Below are 11,495 nucleotides of genomic sequence, written 5' to 3' on the forward strand. Positions count from 1 at the left end.
AAAAGTTGAGTGAGAGAGAAAGTGTGTGTGTGTGTGTGTGTGTGTGTGTGTGTGTGTGTGTGTGTGTGTGTGTGTGTGTGTGTGTGTGTGTGTGTGTGTGTGTGTGTGTGTGTGTGTGTGTGTGTGTGTGTGTGAGAGAGAGAGAGAGAGGGAGGGGGTGGTAGATTTTCCATGTAGCCGGTGGATGCCTCGTTTCCCTTGGGAGAATAAAGCAGGGAAAGAGAGAGCAACACTCACAATCAGAAGAATATAATATGTGCACACACACTCACAGTAACAGCAATATAGTACTATTCACACACACATTCTCAGTGATGTGCATATACGGTATGTTCATCATGCAATTTGTATGTTGAAATCGTCTTGACAAAGTAAACATGCTGTCTGTCCTGTCTGTCTGTCTGTCTGTCTGTCTGTCTGTCTGTCTGTCTGTCTGTCTGTCTGTCTGTCTGTCTGTCTGTCTGTCTGTCTGTCTGTCTGTCTGTCTGTCTGTCTGTCTGTCTGTCTGTCTGTCTGTTTGTCTGCCTTTCTGTCTGTCTGTCTGTCTGTCTGTCTATCTATGACAAGACAAGACAAGACAAGACAAGACATAGGGAAGACAAATTACAACCCTAACCCTTACAACACAATTCCCTTAAATAGACAACGCTGCAAAGCTAATGATCCGTATTTCAACCCGTGTGACATGTTAACATGCCGTTGGGGCATCGTTATACAATAGGAACACCCACCCCAGTGGTAGAGAGCTGTGGAACACTACAATGGAGTGTTGTGTTCCTCCGCTGTGAGCTGGAATCATAACTCTGACATCCATTATGCGAGTGCTGTTCTAACACTGCGCCTCAGGCCTCTCACTGTTGTTATTTTAAATCTTTGCTAATTGCTGGACTTTGGCTTGGGTCCTTTCCAACGCCTTATGAAACCCACTCTGTGCAATTAAAGTGTGGTGTGTGTGTGTGTGTGTGTGTGTGTGTGTGTGTGTGTGTGTGTGTGTGTGTGTGTGTGTGTGTGTGTGTGTGTGCGCGTGTGCACGTGCATGTGCGTGCGTGCATGCGTGTGTGTAGTGTGTGTAGTGTGTGTGTGTGTGTGTGTGTGTGTGTGTGTGTGTGTGTGTGCGCGTGTGCGTGTGTGAATATGAGTATCTTCTACAGTATGTGTATGTGTGCGAATATAGTATGTGTAGAATGTGTGTATTATGAAAATATGTGTATTTGTGTGTGCGTGCACTTGTGTTTGTGTGCTTGTGCATGTGCGTGTGTGTGTGTGTGTGTGTGTGTGTGTGTGTGTGTGTGTGTGTGTGTGTGTGTGTGTGTGTGTGTGTGTGTGTGTGTGTGTGTGTGTGTGTGTGTGTGTGTGTGTGCGGTGTAGATATCGGTGTATTGCATGCTTGTGTAAACAGGGTGAAGTCACATCCACCGATGGTTTCCACTCTCCTCTACATGAATAATATTTTGGTAAACTGTCGGTGACCCAAACCTTTACTGCTATAACCTACCCTGGCTGAATAAAAACACATGTGGACAATTTCAGCGCGCTGACCAGGCCTAAAATACTGACGAATACTGATTGATGACGGTCTAGGGATGCAACAGTTGATCGAACTAATGTATTTAATTGATTTGAATGTCATCGCTGTCGGGTAGAAACCTCTTATCTACATATTTTAACTTTTTGTGTTTTTTCGTAACTCAATGCCCTACTGGATCAGATCCGCAAGCTCGAAACGTGGCACAAAGCTTGTTATTTTTCAATTTGAATCCTAAAAAGTAACTGTTTTGGACATACAGTATAAGGTTTCCACAGACAGAGACGATATACAATAACAGATTTGTTTAAATCAAATCATCGATAAGGCAGAGACATCATTCTTTAACTTTAAGAATTACTCTCATGCTTGTAAATAAAAATAAATAAGAAAAATATAAAATCAATAAGGCGTTTTCCTCTTTTCTATTGTTCTATTGTTATTGTTGTTTGTGCTGCAGTAGGAAACATTGATGTACTGTAATTATCTTGAATGAAGAATTGGGCTTTGATTTTAAACAATGCTTCTTGAACAGATCTATAGACCTGTCTAATGAAGACTACGATATTCTTCTCCCAGTGCTCAAACAACAAAGTCTCAAAAATGTCAAGATATGAGAGATATTAATTGTAATGAATCAAATAATATTGTGACATTGTTAAAATGCATCCATCCCTTTTCACGTCAGGACATACGTAATATGTACTGATGGCGGGTTTTCTGCTTTATGAAACAATCCAATAAAGAGAGGTGTACATAGTTGAGCTGCATGGCTCACTGCCTTTCATTTGAGGGTTTGAAACTAAGCTAACACCAGACATCTGTCCCTCCTTTCCTTATGACACCCTGGCCATCGCTCCAAGCATCCCAGACTCTTCCCAGATTGCCCCCCACCCCCTCCCCTGCCCCTGCCAGTCAGGACTGCAGACTCCTCCTCTGATTTTCCACCACAGTCTGAAAACTCACCTCTTCGGACTCTATTGTACCTCACTTCCTAGCACTCCTCATTCCTTCAATCACTCATTCCATTCCATACAGCACATACATACACGCACGCACGCACGCACGCACGCACGCGTGCACGCGTGCACGCACACACACACACACACACACACACACACACACACACACACACACACACACACACACACACACACACACACACACACACACACACACACACACACACTGTAGACAGACAGACAGTCTTATTATAATAGTTCTGTATGCGCCTCAACTATAATGACAAGGAGGTGTATGTGTGTGTGAACAATGTGTTATGTCTGAACTGGCTGAACCGCCAAAGTGCTCCTAAATTTGTAAGTATTACTAACAGTATGTATTTACAATCATGAACATAATTTAAGTAGCATGTTCAGGAGACAATGAAACAATTTATAAAACGCATAAAATCAGTGAAGCAAAAAAAAAAGCGTGGGGGTAAACAAAATATTTTACATGCAGTTATGACAATTATAGCATATTATTTCCTTCCTGAAGAAAGGACTGGGTAATTCGGTTTGCTGTTTTCTTCACTCTGGGTTGGACGACAGACTATTCTGGAAGTGTTTACCTGCAAAAGTGTTTGTGTTGGCATAAGTGTTGTAAATGTGACCACACACCAAGACACAGTCATATCCTCAGTGTTAATTCAACTCTGAGAGTGTACAAATGTAGCCAAATGGACCCACATAGGGTCCATTTGGTTACATTTGTACACTCTCAGAGTTACATAAATTACAACTAAAAGGATAAAAAGGAAAGAAAGAAAGAAAAACAATTGACAATTTAAGCATTTAGCAGACGCTCTTATTCAGAGCGACTTACAATAGGCAAGGTATTCACATACATCAAATTCAGAGTCTAGTGCCTCTGTAAAATGTTGACACTCACTTTTCTTTGTAATTCACGGATTGTACTGGTTGCACGGTTTGTCACTGACACTTTATTTTGTATTAGGACGGGATACTGTGAGGACACTGTAACCTGGTGTTGTTGTTCCTCTGTTTTTCTGCGTAGTGCAGGATAGTTGTGTACAGTAGGTGTATAGTCTGTATACCTTTGCTGTTGTTCATTATTGATGGTGCTTCTTATCGTTATTTCTTACCTTTGTATTGCTGTATCCGACAGTACTTTCCTTACTCTGTATCTGTAACTTTGTAACTCTTAACTGCTGTGCTGCCTGACATGCTACTAAATTACTACTAAATTACATATTTTTTCATTTTAATAGAAAACGTTACTTACGTTAGTACTTAAACCAGTGGTTCTCAAAGTGGTGTTCCCTGCAAAATGAGTTAAAAATAAGTTTAACCACTTAAACCCTATATACAATGGCTATTTCCCTTGGCACAAATTATTTTCAGATGGGAGGTCCAACTAGGCCAAATACATTTTATTTTGGGGGTCCTTGACATGAGAAAGTTTGAGAAGTTTGAGACTTAAACAATGTAGTTTGAGGCGGTTAACTAAAGCCATATTTTATATACACAATCATGAAAAGTGAACATTTTAAACAAAAATTGCCAATGCACAACATTGCAGATCTGCCAAATTAGCAGATCTACCACCTCACAACGCAACATATTGTGAGCTTGTAGAGATTTGGGGCGCTATCTTGCGGGCAGCCTTACTCCTCCTTATGCAGTGGTGTGTTCTACCGTGTTACGCTATATATGTTACAAGGAAATTGGCATTCCAGGGAAATTGAAAGGGTAGCGCTTGTTTTTACCACCCACCCAGGCAATTCTGTAGAACCAACGTTAGAGGGCAATGAAGCCACACACATGCACATGCACATGCATGCATGTGTGTGTGTGTGTGTGTGTGTGTGTGTGTGTGTGTGTGTGTGTGTGTGCACACGCACACAAGCACACATGTGTGTCGTCGTGGATAGTAACCCATAAAAAGATCTATTCTCCCCCTATCGGGTTACAACTCGGACGGCGCTGATTCGACTCAGCAGAGCATCGGCCGGTCGGCGCGGGCACTCGCGTGCGGTCCACGTCGCATCAAAGCCCCACCTCGCGCCTCCTCCTCCTCGCGCCGCCTCGTATCAAAGCCCTGCCTAGCGCCTCCTCCTCCTCCTCCTCCTCGCGCCGCCTCGTATCGAAGCCCTGCCTCGCGCCTCCTCCTCCTCCTCCTACTCCTCCTCCTCCTCCTCCTCCTCCTCCTCCTCCTCCTCCTCCTCCTCGGAGAGAGACAGAGAGAGAGAGAGAGAGAGATATCAGACAGACAGGAGGAGGCGCGAGGCGGGGCTTTGATAGATGCGGCGCGAGGAGGAGGAGGCGCGAAGCGGGGCTTTGATACAAGGCGGCGCCTCCTCGCGAAGCGGGGCTTTGATACGAGGCGGCGCCTCCTCGCGAGCCTCGCGTAAAAAAGCTCCGCCTCGCGCCGAAGCCCCGCGCCTAAAAGCGAGCGCTCCTCTTTCAATTTCCCTGGAATGCCAATTTCCCTGTGACATATATATGTAGTGTGACCTGCAGAACATTTTCGGAGCCAAGCGTAGCCCTCTACTACCATTTAATCCATTGAAAACACGCTAGCGTATCTGCCCTTATGCCTTTTTTGCCATGTTTTACTATTTTGAAAAACATTTTTAAATAGCTCAAATAGCCGATCTACATCGACACATTGTGAGCTTGTAGATCGGACATTTGAAGTATTTTAAAATGTTTTTCAAAATAGTAAAAAATGACAACAGAGTTTAGGCATAAGGGGTAAGGCAAGATAGGGCCCTATGGTGTAGACTAGAGGAAAAATAGGAGGGGACCAAGTATAGTATGGAGCCATGTATGACCCGGCCAATGAAGTAGGGTTTAAAGTGGTTAAATTACCCAAAACTCCTGCGATAGCGTTGTTCCATGACCCACGTCAGAACAGCTCATGACCTATTTTTGGGCCCCCAATCCCCTGGTTGAGAAACAATGACTTAACGAGCGTTTATTTGTGTTCAGGGCAGATGTGTCCTTGGATGTTGGGGGTTCCAGTAACTCCCCAACAAGGGAGTGGTGACTGAATAATTGTGTGTGTGTGTGTGTGTGTGTGTGTGTGTGTGTGTGTGTGTGTGTGTGTGTGTGTGTGTGTGTGTGTGTGTGTGTGTGTGTGTGTGTGTGTGTGTGTGTGTGTGTGCGTGCGTGCGTGCGTGCGTGCGTGCGTGCGTGCGTGCGTGCGTGCGTGCGTGCGTGCGTGCGTGCGTGCGTGCGTGCGTGCGTGCGTGTGTGTGTGCGTGTGCGTGCGTGTGAGGACCAAAGGGGGTTTTCTTCCCTTGTTGGGTACATGGCATTAGGGGAAATGGGGAGAGCGTGTGTGTGTGTGTGTGTGTGTGTGTGTGTGTGTGTGTGTGTGTGTGTGTGTGTGTGTGTGTGTGTTGGGGGGTTCAAGGTTGGACAGGAAATGCCTGCGCAGATGGAACAGTAATGTTGTACTGGCTGAAAATGGTACACAGGAAACAGGCAACTGTGCAGCTGTGTGTCCGTGTGTGTGAGAGAGAAGGAGCATGTGTGTGTGTGTGTGTGTGTGTGTGTGTGTGTGTGTGTGTGTGTGTGTGTGTGTGTGTGTGTGTGTGTGTGTGTGTGTGTGTGTGTGTGTGTGTGTGTGTGTGTGTGATTAAAGGGAACACAAACACAACAGAACTGTTTGTTTCTTGTTTGTATTCTAGGCACCTTTCATACCTAATTGATATTAAGAAGATGGTGGGGACCGAAAGCAAAACCAAATGAGAACTAATAGCTTACAGGGTATGTATTAAATGTAATTGCAGACTGTCATGTTTCATATGTTTGCCTTGAGTATGACTTAAAGGTTAGCTTATAGAGTATAAAGCAAAGGTTACAGTTATACGGTATCGGTATGTTTGTCTGACTCTGCCGTCAACAGATGGGTAAATGGTGATGCTTACAGTACGTATTGTGTTATCATCACATCACATTAAAAAAATAGTATACAAAAGCAGAGCAAATTTCTGGACAAATAAAATATGAAAATGCAATCATGAGGATCTCAGTATCCACATAGGAACGGCATGGCTCAAATATGGATCTCAGACTTCATCTGGCCAGCCTGTGTTGTGCCGTCAGACACATTTGGGCAAAGTTTCATGATAACATTTAAGATAAATATTTCAAAAGGTACAAGATATAGGTACTCCTGTGGCCTACTAGCAGCGTGCACAAGAAACCTGGCACTGATCGGTCCAGGGGGTTGTGAGAATAGCTCCACAGACAGACAGACACTCTTCTAGAAGGCTCGCCCCATCCCATCACTGCATAAAATCGAATGATGTGGATCTTGTGTGTCTCCAGTGTGGATCTGCGACTTCATGCGGCCACCGGCCAGCCTGTGACATCAGCCATTTATGACGTCTGTCGTAGATGGAAAATGTGTAGGTACTAACGTAGCCTACTGGCAATGTGCACAAGACATTTGTCTCTGATCGGTCCACCAGATTGCACGCTTAGATCCAGGCACACAAACCTAGACACTAAAAAGCGTATGGTAGTATTGTTACCAATTAGCTGCGTGTTTGTATGTGTGTGTGTGTGTGTGTGTGTGTGTGTGTGTGTGTGTGTGTGTGTGTGTGTGTGTGTGTGTGTGTTTGTGTGTGTATTGACCAATGGAGATAAATTGAGTTAGGAGTGACAGTGGAGCGCTAACAACAAGAGCATTATGATACAGGTTGTAATGCAGTGAATACATAAAAGAACACTGGGCTTTTGTTTGATAATACAGTGATATGTGTTTCATCATTTCTAGATGGTTTCAGAGAGGGGGCAACGCACGCACGCACGCACGCACGCACGCACGCACGCACGCACGCACGCACGCACGCACGCACGCACGCACGCACACACACACACACACACACACACACACACACACACACACACACACACATACACACACACACACACACACACGAGCAGCTTTGGAATGCCCTTTGGTTTACCTATCTGCCTGTCAATCAACTCTGTAACCGAGTGAAGGAAGGTTTGTGTGTGTGTGTGTGTGTGTGTGTGTGTGTGTGTGTGTGTGTGTGTGTGTGTGTGTGTGTGTGTGTGTGTGTGTGTGTGTGTGTGCGTGCGCGCGTGTGCGTGTGCGTATGTGCGCGCACTCATAACTATTCATCAGGTCTCTGGTGTATTTGCATCTCATCTGCATACAGGTCCAAGAGGGAAGAGATTAGCATGAGAGAGAGAGAGAGAGAGAGAGAGAGAGAGAGAGAGAGAGAGAGAGAGAGAGAGAGAGAGAGAGAGAGAGAGAGAGAGAGAGAGAGAGAGAGAGAGAGAGAATGGCTTTAATTTTTAACAGGAAGATGTGACAGAGCCACAGGGAACCTTTGCACCAGTGAATGTAAGTGCTGACACCGACAGGAGAGAGAGACACACGTCTGAGTTTGTTTTACTGCCTTTGTCGGCATTTGTCCACACACAGAATACATTTTTTTATGGATAACCATTTGAACCCAAGCATCCATATTCTGAGGGAGCCAAAAAATATCAGATCTATACAAGCTTGTATAGCTTGAGTTGTAGATCGACTATTTCTGACCTTTGGTTTAGTCTTAGTCTTTTTTCTATCGATTAGTCACCCCATGAAGACTTGAATTCATGGATATTTTTTAGTTTTTGTCACATTCCTAAGCCAATAATTTGATGATCAGATGACTGGTAGGCAGCGGTTTCCTACCGGAACAGCTGCCTACCAGTCCGCTGGTCCTCAGGATTGGCTTAGGAATTAGTTTTTTGGGTGAACTCTCCCTTTAAGTGCTTAAGAAAGATGGAGTTACATGGTCAAGGCACAAGACAGATGTACCGTAAATTTCGGACTATAAGCCGCGACTTTTTTCCAATTTTTCGACCCTGCGGCTTATATAACGGTGCGGCTTATCTATGGATTTTTACAGCTAACGGCCACTAGGGGACCTCCTAAATCTATGGATTTTACACCCGCGGCTTATAGTCCAGTGCGGCTTATATATGTTCCAAACATTCAATTTAGCTGCTGCGGCTTATAGTCAGGTGCGGCTTATAGTGCGAAAATTACGGTATTTATATGGCATATTTCAGGCATAGACTCAATGTGCTTCAAAATAAAAACAAAACAGCCATAGGCAAAACATATAAGATAAGAACATACAAAATATATATTTACAGAAAGGTTCGAGTTAGGACAGCCCTCCTTTTGTTTAGTTATTTAATTAAGTATCCTTAATTATAATTGTATGTCTTATTAAAGTTTAATTACCCACACACACACACACACACACACACACACACAAACACGAGGTGGTCCACTGCCTCTGTTATAAAGACCAAGACAGAAAATAAACATAACAATAAATGTATTGTGCATGCATGCTTATGAGGTTATTAGTTTCGGGGAAGGGGGATTTGTTTACAAAATAGAGATTGTTATGTCTAGAGAGAGAGAGAGAAAGAGAGAGAGAGAGAGAGAGAGAGAGAGAGAGAGAGAGAGAGAGAGAGAGAGAGAGAGAGAGAGGCTAATATAACTAACAGTGCAGAGATAAAAAAAAATACAGAGATTTATTTGTGTCTTGAAGAGCTAAGCACTCCTTTTATGAGTCAAAACAACAACATTCATTGTCGTAGAAAAAGTAATGTCATGTAACCTTGCAAGGGTGCATGTAAACTATAACAGGAAAACCTTCCCACGGCATGAAGATAACACACTTAATTAACGTCAACATGGGCGAGATCACTTCTTAACTTGTTAATTGTCCTGCTAATTGTCCTGTGGGTGAGTGTCCCCCACAATGACAGACTGAAACGTGCTTCTATTATTGTGTGTGTGCATGTGTGTGGGTGCGCATGGGGGGGGGGGTGTAGGTGCCAGGGGTGAGAGCTACACAGAGAGGTAAAGAGTGGCGCTGACATTACAAGTTAACATAGAGAGACAGAGAGAGATTGGATCCATGTTCTCAATGAAAACAACATTAAAGACACTGTTTAAAGCTGCAGAGTGATCTGCCTCTCTCTCTCTCTCTCTCTCTCTCTCTCTCTCTCTCTCTCTCTCTCACCCATCACCCATTTTCATTCTCATTCTCTGAATCTCTGTCACTCTTTTTCTGCCCCTTGCGGTATTTCGTATTCCCCTCTCTCTCTCTCTCTGTGTGTTTGTAGGAACTCAGCTGAACTCAGACATCAAATGTTCATAAATAAATAATTGGTATAAACAATGTACGCTAGTCACTGTGAGTCAATACCTCATTAGCAGACTGCACACATGCACACCCCCGCACGCACGCCCGCCCGCCCGCCCGCCCGCCCGCCCGCCCGCCCGCACGCACGCACGCACGCACGCACGCACGCACGCACGCACGCACGCACGCACGCACGCACGCACGCACACACACACACACACACACACACACACACACACACACACACACACACACACACACACACACACACACACACACACCTCTAATATTGTATGCACTTATGCATCCCTTGCGATTTCCAATTAATATGCACATGCTAACTTAGGATATATACTATGTGTGTGCGTGCGTGTGTTTGGATCCAACCTCCAGAGGGAACAGAGCTCCATTGTTACCTTCATTTGTCCCACAGCATAGACACAAAGGCCACAATGAGACACACTCACAATACAAGAACACATGACATAGATTTTTCCTGTGGCTTATGGTGGACACATACACACAGGAAAGGGCGTGATTTGGTGGACCCTTGCAGGAGACTCCAGTCCAGTGGTTCCCAAATGTTTTAGCTCGGGGCCCAAAAGCGAAATGTTATGTCTCCCCAGGAGCCAAACTAGTGAAAATAGCCGCTCGCAACGTTGTGATGAGCTTACATTTTTAACTCAAATCTTTGCTTCTGGGGGTCCCTGAACAACATATTTTGAGATGGGAGTCTGCGGCCAAATACATATCATTTTGGGGGTCCATGACATGAAAAATATTCAGAACCGCTGATATTGAAACAAGTTTTTCATAAAACTGTTAGGATTTAGAAGACATTTGTAGAATCGGCCTCAGGTCTCGGCCTCAGGTCTTATTGGGTTAATGATCAATCAATCGATTGTGTTTCGGCTTGGATCAACTGAACTATAATTAACATAGTATACTTAACATATCAGTATCACAATGAAAACAAAATTTTCAAGGTTTTTAGCATGACATTCCATGATATACCATGACATTTATTACATTCATTTGTTTAATATTAATGTTATATTATAATTAAAATTGTAGTGCTTTGCCAATTATTTGGGGTCTCACTTGCAATATCCTCACACAGCCCACCAGTTTTTGGAATCTCTGATCTACATGTATGTAGCAAAACATTTACACGATACATAATTTACGATACATGTACAGTATCTTATCAGAATAGCACCAAACTGTTGACTCTTTGGTTAGATGATCAAAGTATTCTGATCCATTTAGACCACCCCAGGGAATTACAAAGCATTGTGGGAAGTATTGAGGTTCTCAAACTATTCCAAATGTTGATCTCAGGACACACATTAATCTAAAATGTACATTGTAATTGTTTTTCGATCAAAGTTTAGTCCAGGGACCCTCAGTGTTCCTTGAGGGGGTTCCAAATGCACAGGTTTGTAACTCTCAGCGTTTTGGAGGGTCTCAAAAAGTTTGAGAACTACTGGTTTAGATGGTCTTCAGATTGCCTACGCTGGTGGGCTCAACTGGTGCCTACGCTTGGACCTGTGATTTGGTTTCTCCATCCATCCCTCCCTCCCTAGGGCTCTTGAAGCTGGTAATGGCTCCTCTGGTGCTCCTCTCTCTCTTGGGGTCCCTTGGTGGGGGCGGGGCCCCAATCTAGTGCCACTCTCCAGCTGCCAGGGCTCCCTGAGGACCTGCAGTGGATGACGGCCCTTCAGGGAGCGAGGGAGAGCAAGGTGTTGCACACTTCCCCCCTGCACACACACACACATGCATTAGACTCACAACACAACACACACAGCA

This window comes from Gymnoscopelus braueri (genome assembly GCF_963280865.1).
Source record: "Gymnoscopelus braueri genome assembly, chromosome: 8".
In the NCBI taxonomy this organism is placed as follows: Eukaryota; Metazoa; Chordata; class Actinopteri; order Myctophiformes; family Myctophidae; genus Gymnoscopelus; species Gymnoscopelus braueri.